The sequence below is a fragment of the Papilio polytes genome, unplaced genomic scaffold (assembly GCF_000836215.1).
Source record: "Papilio polytes unplaced genomic scaffold, Ppol_1.0 DF823510.1, whole genome shotgun sequence".
Lineage (NCBI taxonomy): Eukaryota > Metazoa > Arthropoda > Insecta > Lepidoptera > Papilionidae > Papilio > Papilio polytes.
In genome coordinates this window covers 875781-890316 of record NW_013525694.1, presented here as the reverse complement: position 1 = coordinate 890316, position 14536 = coordinate 875781, and the positions used below count along the sequence as shown (strand labels likewise).

Sequence of the window (14536 nt, the reverse complement as noted above, 5' to 3'; positions counted from 1 at the left end):
CTCGTCTTCTAACAAAATACAGCTACCATCTATTTTAATTACATTCATTGAAAAATGTACACAAAACTTCAATACAGATTTTTTATATTATTAAAATAGTATTAAAACAATGCATTGGTACATTTAATTTAAAATAAAAAATGTAGAACAAAACAAGCACTCCACTCCGACATCGATATTGAATTTAATAAATTGTTCAGAACCCATTCAGTACTGTTTTCAAATATAAAAGCTTTTATTCATTGAAATAATACGGTGTATAACAAAAGCGTATTCGTTCTACAACATCTAGTAAATAACTTTATTTAAATCATTATACAAGGGATACTACACTAAAAACCACGAGTCTGATGCAGGTGTGTATAGAAATTTCTCTATCTTATATTTTCTGAAATTATCAGAGGTATTGTTTAAGTATAAAAAAGTAATAAATGGAGAAATTGAAATACCCAATACCATTCACAAACATGGTAGAGGCTAAAATAATATTTTCTAAACGAACAGACCACACAGATGACTTGCAGGAAGGGGAAATGTCATCTTTACGTGCGTCTCCTCCTCCGTCAATTAAGAGTAGGCAACGCATCTGCAATTGCGAATATTTATGGCCAGAGTCACTTTCCATTTCGGTGGAATTAGGTGGCCGCTTGCTCTTTTGCCACCTTATGTCATAAAAAAAATGAATTGGAAGCAATCCATTCTCAAATCCGTTAACAGTGTGATATGGGTTTGCCGTAGGCTTTATTTTACTCGTCTTCTACTCGGACGGGATGGAAAGGAGAGGTGGAGATAGTAGATGGAAATAGAAGTAGGAAACATCTGGTTTTATGCATCTCTTCTGTGGATTAAAACGCATCTATCATTGCAGGACTCTATGGTAAAACACTACCTTATTCAAATAACAGCAGTTAGTCACCTTCTTTTTCTTTTCACATAACGATTTTAATAAGTTGCAATCGATGTCGATCCGGTCTGTGGCTGAATATATCAGTCAATGATTAGTTTGAATTTCAATTAAATATTAGGTTTATTGGCTATGACTGTATCGTGTGAACCTGTATTACTTGGCGAATAATAATTAGCAGTTTTAATGAAGAATATATTCCAACATGCACAATAATTTATGAAGCTAACATTTTCGATAAATTAGTAGTTAATTAAATGTATAATTTCCCTTAATAGATAATGAATTCCATAATCAAAAAATTACACTAATATAAAAAAAGTTTAGATGGATGGATTGTTAGAGTATGTAGTCTAAACGGCTTAATGGATTTTTATGAAATTTGTTATGCATACAGAGCCTAGTCTGCAAGAACACATAGGCTACTTACTTGTTTTTAAATCCAGCCGATCTGAGTCGCGGGCGAAAGCTAGCCATTCTATAAACATTGTCAATGTTTCTTTTAATTATCAAGGCATTTCTCATGTAACTCAGTAACAATTAATTTCCACACAATAAAGAGGGCACGTACCGCTGACTAGATAAACACGTACCTTTACAATGTGTTACTACAACCGCTTCCTTATCAGCCTTTCCAGCAATCTTATCACATTACCTGTAACAATAAATATTGCACAAATTAAGAACGCAACAGACACTTTTGAAAGCTATTTTTATAAACATTAGTTAAAAGTAATAAAGACAGTGTGTTAGATCTTTCTCTCACATTTTCGTCTACAATAACATAGGATAGGTAACATTTCGGTTAATAGTAGATTTATTTAACTAGATATAATCTAGAAATCAAAACAAGGAAAATTCACGGTGGGAGATAGGAGAAGTACTCATTTCTATGCGTCTCTTCCCCTGTTGATTTAAAGTAGCCAGCACATTAGCAAATGTATCCACAATATATTTAATATTTTTGCGAATTACGATGTCTTCTTGCTACTTTGATACCTTAGTTCCAGTAATCAAAGTTAAATTACCCTATGTCTTCCCATAAGTATCTTTAAATTGTACAAATGTACGGTGACCACAAAATATAAATTGACATCTCGACAGCTATCAAACGCTTTGCTATCTGTACATTTCACAACGCCATTGTCATATTCGTAACATTGCAGTTTATGGAGCTCGGATAAACAACAAATCACGTACAAAAGCTACAAAAATTGTCCAAACAACCTTATCTGAACACGCCTGCTCCGGTTTCACAACGGAATTTATTAAAGGTAGCGCAATCGTTCTGAACTGTTTCTTTTATTTTGTGTGCGTCAGTTTTCCGCACGCAATGTTTAACTAAATTAGATCTTATCGTTTATTGACAAAGTCTAAATTTGCTTGTCGGTGTCTAATGAATTACTAAAGAAAACAAATAATTATATGTTCTAACGGTTGATTTAGTGTTCATACTATTTCTTATGCAAATGGTTAAAGTGATCTAGGCGAGATTGTAATAATATTTAACTGTAAAGATTATTATTATACAGAAGTTATTCTGAAGGGGAAATAGAAGTGTTTAATTAATAATTAAAGTATAGTTCAGTTTCTAAGATATCACTTCTGAATTAGTTAATTTCCTCTAGTTGAAAGAATTTCAAATAACAGTATAAAATTAGTTTTATTCACTCTAGCAGTAAAACCATTGGCGAAGTCGTTTTAATCAGGAGCTGTACAACCTCTACCACGAACCGCATGTGGCTTCCCATATTAAGCTAACCAGGCTCAAATGGTCTGGTTATGTGCAGAGGATGAACGAAGTCAGGATGCCTAAATCCGTTATGGCGAGCAACACTGAAGGTCGTCGAGATCGAGGAAGACCAAAGTTGAGATGGATAGACGGTGTAAATCGTGACGCAATGAATGTTGGCATAATAAATTCGGTAGCCACTAACAGACCGAAGTGGAAAAAATTGCTTGACCAAGCCAAGGCCCACAAAGGGCTGTAGAGCTAAGGAAGAAGAAGAACAGTAAAACAACATTCTAAGCGATTGAGCAGTAAAATGTAGTTTGTGATCGATGCAAATTATTTCTTCTCTCTGTATTCGAATTTTTAAACGTATAATTACGTAATAAACAAAAACTTATTATTATACTATCATGAATGCGTAAGGTAGATGTTTTTAGAACGTATCTCGTAAACCGTTCAACGGATTGAAGTTTTCATAGATGTAAAGCATAGTCTCAAAAAACACACAGACAATATTTTAAACACACGGATAGCATCACCAGTGACAGTATTGACATATGAGAAACTGAATGCAATATCTTTTGAGTGTTTACAATTATGTTAAAGAGCATTCGACTTTCCTTCAATACAAGTTACAAGGTAACGAGTTACGACATTCCGATTACGTGTTACCTGATCTTTAACTCTGACAAGCTTCTTGTAGCTCATCTTCTATTTCGTAACATGAAATTACTATTTTTAGACGGCAATTGCTTGATTTATTACTCTATAATAAGTACTTGTACACTCGTATGTATAGTCCGAACCTTCTCTTGCGTTTACGAAACCAGACTATAGATGAACAGGAAGTTAAATTTTAATAGCTTATGACGATGCTTATACAAAAATAATGTTTTATTCTGATATACATGTAGAAAGTTTTGGTAAATACTCTTGGTAGTAAGTATCTACTAGTACTAACTAAAACTGGTAGTTTATGGTGTAAATTTGATAAATAAACACCATAAAAAATAAAATAAAAAATACAGAGTGTCCCTTCTGTCACTCAGATGTCATGTAAAGTAGTCATTTTAGTTAGTGGTTATTATGAAGTCTTTGTAATTACACGGTGGCACCGTCACTTTGAAAGAAAACCACTTACTGTTTATAATATAATTATCAAAACCTAAGCAAAGCTCTCGTGAATGACGTATGTTCATTTGAAGAGTAATGCTCTTGCCCCTCCCTGTATGTACACACTGTATCGACCATTTGTATGGACAAGGGCAATTTGAAGGATGATCATGTCCAATTTATTAGACATTTAAATTTACAACTTTGGATGTAATTAAAAATTAATGAAGTATTCTTACATCATCCTACACAAGGAACTAAAGTCTAGACTTATACATATAACATTATGTAAAAGAAGATAATGCATAATTAAAAACATTAACAAAGAATTAAGATAAAATTTATACGCGAAAGTCCTAGTTGAAAAAACCTATTACAAAGATTTATGCGGGCAACACGATTTTATATAATTGAATCTTATCTCATTGGAATAAAGTAAATTTGTACAAAGATTGCTCTTAACTATTTTTCTAAGCAATATGCAAACAATTCCTTAATACCTCACGCGATGTAAAAAGTTACGTATATGTAACAAACATGCACGCAATTTGACCGATAAATCAAAATGTCAATAAAAGCAATATTCCAAACACAATGATATAAATATACGAAAAAACTTTCGTGTTATTTGTAGCAAGCAATATCAAATAACCTTTTTAGTGTTCTTTTATTTTACTTTGTAATATTTACGGCAACATTTAATACTTGGTACTATACACTGAGCATAGAATTTAATAAACATTTTTCGTTAATGAGGCAACCCTAGACGCGTGAACTAAAACTCCTAATTAAGTCGAGCTCATCGGGTAATTAGGGCGAGACACGAGACCGAAAAGAACAATACAAGTCGGATCTAACTTCCTACGTGTAGTTCTCGATTTCAATACGATTCAATCGAGCTAGAGGCGTACTACATTATGCAAGCCGCGACGTATGTAGGTCGAATTTCTGTACGAAGTAACGCCCCGAGCGATTTTATCTCGATCACAGCAAGTTGATACAAACAAACTGATACATCTAACTCTATCTTTTCGTTAATTGTACCAATTTATTTGTTAAAGATAGACCAATACTAACATCTTTTAAAATTGTTTAGTGTATTTACTTACGGAAATTATCCAATTACACAAAGTAGATTAGAAAGAGAATTTTCAATCGCAACAACGACACAAAATTGAAAATCGCTAATGAAATTTTCTGATCAGCTATAAAGTCAGTTCTTTCAGACTGTATTTTCCACTTATAATAAGCAATATAGGAATGTAATAGAGTACAAAAACTTCAATAAAATACTAGGCGTTAATAAATTCACGACAACTTCCAAGTCAACCGTGAACCTTCACCCTTCTATAAAGGACAACGACTATGCAACGATCTCCTGCTATAAGTAAATGTCATTTATAACATGCAAAGGACAGCAAAGAGTAGATGTACTTGTTAGTTACCCGTTCCATTACGCGGAACAAAATAGAAGTAAATAAGCTTTTTCTAAACTACGTAAGCTAATTACTACCGTAATTTTCTTCTATACAAACATCGAAGTATATATCGTACGATTCTATAAATCAACAATATTAAAAAAACAAACAAGCCGATTAGGATCTCCAACACTTAACAATTCTTCAGAGACTAAGGCTATCTATGGCTCGATGGGTTACATTGTAGCCGACGCAGACTATAGTTTCTATCGGTCGCTAGTTTGATCGGATTAGGGCTGACAGTCCTCAATCATTTAAAAATTGCTTATAATACATGTTTATATTAATCATGGCTAAATTATCGGCCTATGAAGTCTGTAGTGTGCGGTAGGACTTTAGGTAATATTGAAACATTACCTTTATCATCATCATCATCATCAAGCCATAGGCCATAGACTGCTGACCGTAGGCCTCCCCCATTGATTGCCACGATGCCCGGTGCTGTGCCGCCCGCATCCAGTGCACTCCCGCAATCTTGACCAGGTCATTGGTTCATCAGGCGGGGTCTCGGACGTAAGCGAAAGCGTGTTCGTGGCCCCGGCCTAAGGAGTTGGAGGAACCGAGGGATTTAGTGGGTATGCCCCCCATGATGAGAGAGAGGAGTATTCGTAAAGCATTCCACGCGGTCAAAAAAAAAGTCATTGGTTCATAGGCCTACCTACGCTGCGACGACCTATCCGTCGTCTAAATAAATATTATTTACATATATATCTTAGTTGAGTAAAAGGAGATATCATTAGTATAATTTCATTACTTCATTGGTGAAAGTGTCATTTGAATAGCAATGTCGTAAACAATCATTAATCATAAAAGTAACGGCTCATTCCAAGCGGATTAACGACTGTTGTGACAGTTTGCATGAAAGTAACTAAGATCGATTCTATATGCTTACACTTGCTTGATCTAGTTTGCTAACAATTGTTAATGATTTGTCTAAGAACATTATGTATGTATATTGAAAGGAAATCAATTGATGAATTATCGTATATTTTACAATACACATATATTAAGATAGATTTATCTTTGAAATCTTACTTGTATTGCTAAAACCCGTTCTTAATATAAGTTGTAACTAGCTTTTACTAGCGATTTCGTCCGCACATAATTTAAAAAATCTAGTAATTAATGTACATGTCGTTTGGGGATAGTGTAGCTTCCAAAAAGTAATTTTTTCGAATCGGTTCAGTAATTTCGAAGACTCAATGCAAACGAACAATCAAATCTTACCTCTTTATAATATTTGAATAGATATAGACAAGTTGAAAACAATACGAATATGCTTATGATTTTCTCTTACGAATAAAGTCAACAAAACTATATCAATCTGCAAAACAACTCAGTACATACTCCTCTAAAAATAGACTTCTCAATGTCAATACCATTGTTCAAATAATAACGCATATACAGGGTGTCCCAGAAAGTAGTTTCAAGAGATAGAGGACCTCTTTAGATACCCGAATCCCATGTATATCCCGCGATTTTTCATAGTTTTCATTACGATTTTTTTGTGGAATTTTGAAAATTGACATTAGTTTCTGGGACATGCTGTATATACAATTATATAGTCGAAATAGAAATAGTTATTGATCCGTATCCCAATCCAAGATCAAAAGCCGACAATATTTACTCTACACAACAATCTACAATAATTGGAAAGCAATTTAACCAAAATAATATCAGATTTACGCTCACATCGCGTCATTAATGTTGTGGGAACCATGTCATATTCAATATGCCAAGGTTGATTTTAACACTTGTAAATAAGGTTCAAATTCGTACCATTTTGTACCTTTACCGACATGACGCACCAAATTTTCACAGGAACATGTCGTTACGGGATAAATTTTCTTATCAATACTTACAATTTTTTTTACAAGAGATACTACTTTACGCCCGTGACACTGTCTACATAGGATTAAAAAGCTAGCTTATGCTTCTAAACTATCCTCTACATATATGCCAAATTTCATCGAGATCCGTGCAGACATTTGGGTAGCAAACTCTAACAAACATCCATCCATCTAAACTTTCGCATTTATAACATTAGTAAGTTAACAAAACTTAACCGCATTGAGCCTTGTCCTAGTCACCCCTAAGTACATGCTTCGAGTCCTGTTAAAAGTTAAAACTGACGACGTTATAATTCAAAACATTACGAGGTCATAAATTCTTTTGACAGAATCCATAGAACCTCAATAAAGTTCAAAGCAATACAAAATAGGCTTTTGCCTTTGATCTAACTTCTATTGTTAATATCAAATGCAAAACATAACCTAAATTAGTCCTTCAATTGAATGGAGGCGTTATAATTTGAAACAATGAAATCAATTGATTCGTAACAAAGAATGAAAAATATTTTTCCTTTCTTTCTTTGTGTCTTGTTAATTAAAAATAATCGCTATGGGGAATACGGAAATTAAATATAGAAATCTTAAAAAAAAGAATAAAAGATGTGATTATATATGACCATCTACAGCTTAGTGTTTGTGTATATATTTATAATTAAATCTAACTGTTGTCCGTGACGTCGTCCACGCAATATTAAGATTAAAAGTAGTCTATAATATGCCCGTCTATGTCAGCTACCCTTTAGTGAAAGGCCGGTCGAAATCGACCTAGCTGTTTCAGAGATTATCTGGAATAAACGCGGCTTGCGGACAGACAGACAGTCAGACAGACAGACAAAAATATTCAAATGCGATTATCAAGAACGCAAATACATCTTCCCGAAAACTGGATTTTTTCTTTTCATATTACAGATAATTTTATTATATGTATAGAAGATAATCAGAAAACAAATGAAAGTTATTAAAGAATATCTTTAAAAAAAGTAATTTCACGGTCGACTAAATTAGAAGCGATTTGATTTCGTAGATCGGTAGAGTGCTCGATCTCAGTTAATATTGCTAAACGATTTCTAAGTTCCCATTGCTTTCACCACACTGAGCGTTAGTTGCATGCAATTCGCACTTACTCCATTGTTCTCTACGTCTGTGAATGAAATATCACAGTATCGTACAATGGAGAAAAAGTGGCGAATGTGGATTTGTGTGAAATTTTCGTCATTACGAAACTTTAATAACAATATGTAATTGTTATTAATGTTTGTTGAATAAGAGGATTCATAATTAATTTAAATACAGTTACGTAAAGCTTGTATTCCCGATACTTATGTAATGAAATTTTAAGTTTTTTTTTTTTTTTATAATAGAAGGTGGTAAACGACCAAGCGGCCACCGGAATCCACCGAAATGGAAAGCGACCGCTGCCCATAAACATCCGCAATTGCAGATGCGTTGCCTACCCTTATCCGACGGAGGAGGAGACGCACATAAAGAGGATACTTCCTCTTTCTATGCATATCCTCCACCATAAAATCCACTTCCTCTTATAAGAAAGGGGCGGTAAAGGGAAAAAACCAAACAACCGGCACCACACTCATCAGACGAAACACGTAATAGCTTCCATTTCACGCCTGTCTTCTGTGTAGTCGGAGTATTACACCGGGCGTATCGGCCCATTCGTGTTAAGATGTTAAAGCGGGCACTACTAAATATCTATATAATTAGATTTAGTTGTTAATTAGCACTGAATAGGTCCCTAAAATTCTTTCACCATTAACTTACTAATATATGGTGTTTTATATCAATAGGAAGAACGTTTACATGACAGAAGTATGTGAAACATATTATTTTGCCACCCAAGTGAAGTGTGGTGGATAGTTAGTGTTTCATACATTTGCAATTTTTTTAACCAGACAAAGGAAAATAACTAAGTGAAACTCATGTCAAGGTTAGCTACATTCATTGTAAATGAAAATAACATAAAATGTCATTACTTTAGAGTAATTTTCCGTACAAAGGTTCTCATAGTTGTTAGAGATAATGGTCACAAAAGAATTACTTTGAATATGGAAAAAGCAAGCCTTGATGCGCTTTTAAATCTCTGAACAGTTCATTTTCACTATTATTTTATTTCCTAGAAATTTAACACCAATTGAAAGTGTTTTCGAAATCCCTTGATCTTTCTGCTTCTTATTCTATTTTTAATATGGCAGAAACATTTTTAACTACATTTATTATTCGAACGGTGGGTATAGGTCTGTGTGCTAAGAGAATGTCCAGATTATAATTATGTAAAAAAGATAATTAGAATTATGGGTAGACATTTTGACCAGTAAAACTTTAAATCATCTATACTATTATAATAAAGCGTAAACACACACTTCTTTGTTGCCTAAGATGTCAGTAATCACAGCATATTTTCGAGTATTTTTTTTTTTAAAAAAGGCCTACTCTTACGTCACGCTTTAGGCTATATATTTTCGCGCCGTTAAATTTAGGGTTAAATATTTTGGATAAAAACCTAATTGAGGAAAAGAGACCATAAGTTGTTGCCAACAACAAGAAAGAAAGGTTGCAATTGATAATATGACAAATGTGAACAATAAAATGATTTTTTTTTAAATTATATGCGGATAAAGTCGCATGGGAACAGCTTTATAAAATAAATCTTCTATCAGATGAGTACATATTACAAAGATTTAGTACAGCCTATCTGTTTGAATCTTGTTAGATTGTGGTCATAAAGTTAGTAAATGAATACGAAAAGATAGCACAATACTGATATTCGTTAAACAAAATGAAAGTTGTAAACAATTGTCTGACGCTTACGTACTCATTGGAGCATCAAACGACCCCATTGAAATAATGACAGGTTACAAATAGACGAAAGTAAAGCCCTCATTGTTAGATCCGTTGCTCGAGGCATACAAGGTATTTGATTTACATTCGTTCGTATCTCGCAAACTGGAGCGGACGATTTGTGTGGTTATTTACTAGAATAAAATCGAACAGATTGTATCACGGACGGACTCAGATATTTTAAATCTTTGTTCTCTAATAACCTAGAATACCAACAAATACTAACTTACCCAGTATAAAATTTACATTTTGAATCCATTGCCGTTTTGGTAATTTATTTTTGTTATATTTACTCTTTAACTCTGTAGCAGTTCAACATATCGTAATGTTTGGCACAAATAAACAAAGTCTGGAGTAACACATAGGCTACTTACTTTTGTTTTTCAATACCCACGCGTGTGGCGTCGCGGATAAAAGATAGTAATTTACATTCATATGTTAAGTAATCTATGTTCGGTAATAGATAAGATCGTGGTCATAATTTGTAAGCTTGCGGAAAATTCAGTAAGTTCTTAAGCGTGCGCTCCAGGGCAGGCTATTATTTCGCGATTTTCCGCTATCATAGCCATCATCGATTTCACAGGTAATTCGGTACGCGGCACGAGCCATAAAATTATTAAAGCTATTCCAATCTAAATCGTTAGTTTACTGACCCTTTTGAATATATGACTACTAGCTGTTCCAGTGCGGCTTCATCCGCATTGAACTATGAAAATTTTATTTTATTGTGAACATTTGTCAAATGTCAAAATTCAAATACACAATTACCGTACCATGGCAATCTTGCTTTTTTTAATGTTGGTAGCTTGTAGTTTATAGTTCAGTTCCGACACGAATTTTTTTTCCAATTTATTTACCCCCTAAGTTTAATAGCGTTAAAATGTATAGCCTAAAGCGTTTCGTTGGCTTTTTATTAAATAAATAATTATTTAAAAATATGCTGCGATTGCTGACATCTCACGCCACAAAGTAGTGTGTGTTTACGCTTTATTATATTAGTATAGATATAGATTTTTTCGATCATGTTCTTTTACTAAAACTATCTTTCTTATCCATTACTAATCCAATTGAAAGTACAATCATAAACTTTTAGTGTGCAACTGTAAACCGTAAACAAAGATTGTTCAATATCGTACAAAAAATGGAACAAAATAATCAATTACATTCAAAGAACTATTGTATCAAACACAAAGTAGGTCGTATTACCTTTTATATGAAAAGAAAGTAGAATTTGTTACAAACAGTGATTAGATTGATTTTCTCTTTGCACACAAATAGCAAACAGATATTTGTTAGATGAAATCTAAATCGAATACTTATTTCGTCATTAATGTGAAATGTTCCTAAATAACATAATTAACAATTCATTATTTAAACAATTAAGTGCCAAAAATAAACATATTAACATATTTTGTAATCATAACATTTATGTAGCATAGATGTTATATGTAACGCGAATTCAAAATCTTTATAAAACAATACTATTAACTTAAATGAATAGTGGACATATGAAACACTAGCTGTTTCCGTGCGGCTTCGTCCGCATGTAATTAAAAACTTTATTTTATTGTTTACATCTGTCAAATTCTCAATCGCAAATGTCAAAATATCAATTACCTTACCATGGCAATCTTGCTTCCTTGATGTTGGTAGCTCGTAGCTTATGGTCTCTTTCCCACATTAGGGTTATTATCCAATTTATTTACCCTCTAAGTTTAGTAACGCGAAAATGTAAGCCTAAAACGTGATGTAAGTGTAGGGTTTTTGTTGAAAAAAATAATTATTCAAAAATATGCTGTGATTGCTGACATCTTACGCAATTATTTTAATTAACAATGGTGTACCCTTAAATTCTTAAATGTTTATCTATCAGTAACCGTTCAAAAACGGTAAAAACTAGCATTATTAATAACAATAAAACTGATAATACTGACAATTTCTCAGTTTCCGCAGAACTTAAGTTCCGTTACTCGCTCCAAATGTACAGTGGCCCGCTTTTCGCAATTACACATTTCAATAGAAAACAAAACATTTAGTAAACAGAGCTTGGCGTAGAACAATAGATATCTTTAATAGGAAATCAGATTGACTGAAATATGTATAATTTTCTGCGTATCATATTTTTAACATTTGTCTTCCTTGATTTAATTTCTTTTACAAATACAATACTTGATATCTTAATATGTAGAGGTCTTATAATTAACTAATACATCTCTTAAATAACAATATTATATTACACAAGTTTAGGATTTTTTGTCAAGGATATAGAATCATAAAAGTTAATAAAATAAAAAGATTGTCGATCAAGAAATAACCTAAAGCGAAGTAAAACGACCTTTAAAAAACCTGTTAGATCACAGCAGCATGAGCAGTTTTATTTCTTCTAATGAAAGCGTCTTTCATGTTTTATTTATACAATCCATAGTGGAATAAAACCTACTTTTATAAAAACACATATTATTTATTGGGAGCGCCGCATCGCGAAGTGAGAGGCTGGTCAACCTTGGTGCACTTGCTCACACTTCCTTCTAACTTGTTATCGTATCACTAACTATAAGGCTATGTTCACATCAGGCGTGTAATCCGCGACTATGAGCGAGGTGACCCTCGAAACATGAAATCATTTTACGCCAGGGGGATAGTACATATTTGAAATCGACATTAGATCCTTAAGATCGAAAACTATTTAAATAACTTTGAATCAAAAAATACCGCGGATCATTCGTTCGTTCGATTCTATTTGCAACTATAATCGGTACAGTATACAAAAGTTGATTTAGCTTGTAGTCGGCGGCTGCAAACCGTCTAGTTTGAACATGCCCTAAGTATTCGCTTTTTGTTCTCATATCGGCGTGTTTCTGGTATCATAACTGTATAGTTAACATAATATCTGATATTTATTCAATTACGTTGTCACCAGCATTCTTACAAGTTTTCTATTAATATTTCACTCTTATGTTTTGCTAAGTTATAAACTTTACAAGTCTTATAGTTTCTCAGATAAAAGTGTGTAACAAAAAACAAATTTAACTGTAACCTGTTCGATTAATCTAAACATATTAAAAAAAAAATCATTAACATAACTCTTGTGTATTAAAACTTTTTAAATCGAATAATTCGACCTTACAGTATTTATATTCTACCAATGGTCTAACTGGCCAGTTATATATCGTAATAAAATTATTAAAAAGTATTATTGTCCGAATTTTTTTTAAACAATGCATAAGGATGAATTCGCAAATGTCAAAATGCTATTGATATTTGACTTAGGTGCAAGGTAAACCAGTTTTCACCTCCGGTTCTTTGTTTCGATTTATCGCAGTCACAAGGTTTTTTATTATCTTGATTTACATATATTTTACCAACAATTAATAAGTTTAAAATAAGAACGAAACTCTTGACATCCTTTTAAATAAACTTTGAAAATGTAATAAAACCTCACGAGAAATTAATTGCATGACACGTCATCTTAGTAATATAAAATAACTAGTTTTGGCCCGCGACACCGTCCGAGTGGGAATTAAAAAACAAAAGTAGCCTATGCGATCTTCCAGACTTTCCTCTACATCTATGCTAAATCTCATTGATGTCCGTTTAGCAGTTTTAACTCTAACAAACATCCATCAGTATTTTTAATACTAGTAAGATTATGAGTTAAAACACTTATATTCCCGCCTTATTTGAAAAGCTTGAGGAGACCTAAATTTAAAAACGTTTACATAGTTCTACGCAAATAAATTCCCTAAGGGTCTGCAACACAAAATTGTAAATTAATAACAATCCAACGAGTAAAATATGTGATATCGGATTTTGTTCCCTCATCTGACAGTGACGTCATTTTTAAGCTAACTGAGTCTCTAACAGCCAGTGGTGGGATAGGCTTTAATACTTATAATTTTGTATATCTCTTATATGAATGGAATAAGCTAGGCATTTACGTACAATATAGTTTATACCTCTACTTTCTCTTTGCAGTACTGTTTTTATTCAAATATAATAGATCTTACAAAAAAAGTTAACGGAAACATAAAATGTTATCGATCCGTGAACAGAAATTAAGTTCTACTTTCAAAATAGTATACTTTATAATATTGATTTGTTTAACTTTTTTATCTGTTTTAACAATGTCTGTAATTTCTCTCTGTTCATTAAAAAAATCTTTTATTATAAAAACATTTTTAAAATAAAAACTACTGCATAGTTCGTTGTGAAAATAATTTTTATGGATTTATATCGTTTAAAAGCAATGCTTATTTGCAAAAGTCTTTTTTCGCCAATAGATGGCGCTTTTACAAGCGTTAATACGAAAAAATAGCATCCAATGTGTTTGTGTTCTTTAAAAGATATGTCAAATACATTGCTATTAGCATAGTGATATAGACGTGTTATACTCTCGCATTAGTCATCTATGTTACCTTAAAAGTACATTAACTGGGCTGTCAACCGATATCAAGCGATGAAAGCAATACAAGCTCTCACCACATCACAGAATTTCGATATTTCAACAACGTAGATGTATAAGAGCAGGGGTATCTTGAGCCGGAACAGCCAAAGAAAACAACCAATGTGGCAAAAACAGTCGTTTATTGGTTATATACACCAATGA

General features: G+C 32.8%; 1 protein-coding gene across 2 annotated transcripts in view; it reads right to left on the bottom strand.

Moving 5' to 3' along the window:
• Positions 1–14536, bottom strand: part of LOC106104617 — a 99440-nt gene that overhangs the window by 42254 nt on the left and 42650 nt on the right. The window contains exon 3 of one of the 2 annotated variants that reach the window (XM_013284714.1): positions 1498–1559. The exons of the other annotated variant lie outside the window; for it this stretch is intronic. The gene's annotated coding sequence lies outside the window, so the exon portion shown is untranslated. The remainder of the gene's footprint in view (positions 1–1497; positions 1560–14536) is intronic. 2 annotated transcript variants of the gene reach the window in all.